Source organism: Octopus bimaculoides, chromosome 7 (genome assembly GCF_001194135.2).
Source record: "Octopus bimaculoides isolate UCB-OBI-ISO-001 chromosome 7, ASM119413v2, whole genome shotgun sequence".
Classification (NCBI taxonomy): domain Eukaryota; kingdom Metazoa; phylum Mollusca; class Cephalopoda; order Octopoda; family Octopodidae; genus Octopus; species Octopus bimaculoides.
The window spans coordinates 76,892,237-76,894,866 of record NC_068987.1 but is presented as its reverse complement, the minus strand read 5'-3'; the positions used below and the strand labels follow the sequence as shown (position 1 = coordinate 76,894,866).

At 42.8% G+C, this 2,630-nt stretch overlaps 1 protein-coding gene across 1 annotated transcript in view; it reads left to right on the top strand.

The window, feature by feature from the left end:
* LOC106870267 (solute carrier family 35 member F6-like) overlaps positions 1-2,630 on the top strand; it is a 457,970-nt gene that overhangs the window by 252,359 nt on the left and 202,981 nt on the right. The gene's annotated exons all lie outside the window — the stretch shown is intronic.

Sequence of the window (2,630 nt, the reverse complement as noted above, 5' to 3'; positions counted from 1 at the left end):
ACTGTGACTTACCCTCTCTTTACTTTTCCTCAAATCTTTCCCCCTTTCATTCAATATAGACCATGGATTACCTTCTTTGTGTTATCCTTTTCTAATGGATTAGCTTTAAAGAGAGAGAGAGAGAGAGAGACAGAGAGGAAGAGTTAGTATTGAGTACACTACCTTCACCAGTTGTTAACTTTCAGGACACTGCATCCTTCAAATATTCCATGCTTCTTGGAATTCTCCAGCACTACTTCCGATATGCCTGTACACCTTTATTCTTGATGACTATTTTGTTCTTCACATTTTTTCTGACTTCTTGTATTCTATCCTGTCTATTATGGTTGTACTTTTGGCTTTCAATGCTTTATCTCTTGTCTTAACTAACAAACTAGGAAGCCGTATCTTGAATTCCCAGCATCACTTTTTTCTTTATGAAGATAGGCGCAGGAGTGGCTGTGTGGTAAGTAGCTTGCTTACTATCCACATGGTTCCAGGTTCAGTCCCATTGCGTGGTGCCTTGGGCAAGTGTCTTCTACTATAGCCTCAGGCCGACCAAAGCCTTGTGAGTGGATTTGGTAGACGGAAACTGAAAGAAGCCCATCGTATATATGTATATGTGTGTGTATGTGTGTGTGTATGTATAGGTCTGTGTGTCTGTCTTTGTCCCCCCAGCATCGCTTGACAACCAATGCTGGTGTGTTTACGTCCCCCGTAACTTGGCAGTTTGGCAAAAGAGACTGATAGAATAAATACTGGGCTTACAAAGAATAAACCCTGGGGTCGATTTGCTCGACTAAAAAAGGTGGTGCTCCAGCATGGCCACAGTCAGATGACTGAAACAAGTAAAAGAATAGAAGAATAAATGAATAGTGCAAAATTGAGAGGAAATTTGGCAGCTATTTCTAGCTGTGTAGCTGCTCTTCAATATGCTCTTCTAACTGTTGCTGCTGCTGTTGATGTTGTTGTTGTTGGTGCTTGTCATCTGATAGAAGACATTGCTAAAGTTGCTATTTTTACAGTTGATTTTAGATCTTTTACAGATTCTATAAATCTAGTCCATTTCTTATATTTTGGCTTTCTTCGCTTTTCTTTTTCTTCCCTATTTACTTTCTTTCTGTCTTTTTTTCTTCCTTTCTTTATGTTTATTTATTTATAAATTCTTTCTTTTTCCCCCACCCTCTTTCCTCTCCTGTGCATTACCTCCACCACCACCACCACCACCGTTCTGCTTATCCTCTTTTGAAATGCTACGGGAATATATATTTTTTTTTTCATCTAAGACACATTCATTCCTTCAAAGAAATAAATAAGTAATCTCAAACAACAGCAACAACAACAACAACAACGACGACGACGATGACGACAACAACGATGACGGCAACGACAGTATCGCCGTCACCATCGCTGCCACGGCAAACCTCACCGCTACCATATCACAACTACACACAGCTCTTTTACCAATGGCTGCAATAACATCAACACCACCACAATAACAACAGCAAATGCATCATCATCATCATCATCAACAGCATCATCATCATCATCAACAGCATCATCATCATCCTCACCATCCTCATCCTCCTCCTCATCATCATCATCATCATCAACATCATCAACAGCATTATCATCATTACCACCACCACCATCATCATCATCATCAGCATCATCATCATCATCATCCTCATCATCATCATCATCATCAACAGCATTATCATCATCATCATCATCATCATCATCATCATCCTCATCATCATCATCATCATCAACAGCATTATCATCATCATCATCATCATCCTCATCCTCCTCCTCCTCCTCCTCCTCCTCATCATCATCATCATCATCATCATCATCATCATCATCATCATCATCCTCATCCTCCTCCTCATCATCATCATCAACAGCATTATCATCATCATCCTCATCATCATCATCATCATCATCATCATCCTCATCATCAGCATCATCCTCCTCCTCATCATCCTCATCATCATCATCATCATCATCATCATCATGACTGCTACCGTCACCGTCATAATCACTACAACTCGTACCGCAGCAAGCTAAAATAAGAACGCAGCATCGCAACCATGATCACTACCGTTGACATCAGCACCATGACCACCAGTGGCAGTAGTAGTAGCAGCAGCAGCAGCAGCAGCAACAACAACAACAGCAACAGTAGCATCATCAACTACACCATCATCAAAAAAGTATCACACCAGCATCAATGACACTGTCAGCACCACTACCACCACCACCACCACCACCACCACCACCAACGACAACCACAACAACGAAACTACCATCATAACAAACAACCACAAGGACACCACCAACACTACTGCCACCACCATTACTACCACTTCCAGCACCACCAACACAGCTACAATGGCGACTACCGCCACAGCCTTCACCACTGCTGCTGCCATCACCCTTAACAAGAACACGAAGACTGCTGCCATCACAACCAGCAACAAGGACAACACCATTACCAGCACCACCAATACCACTGCCACCACCACCACCAGTACCACCTCCGCCACCACCAGTACCACCTCCACCAATACCACCACCACCAATATCACCACCACCACTACCACCACCACCACCACCACCACCAATATCACCACCACCACAACCACCAC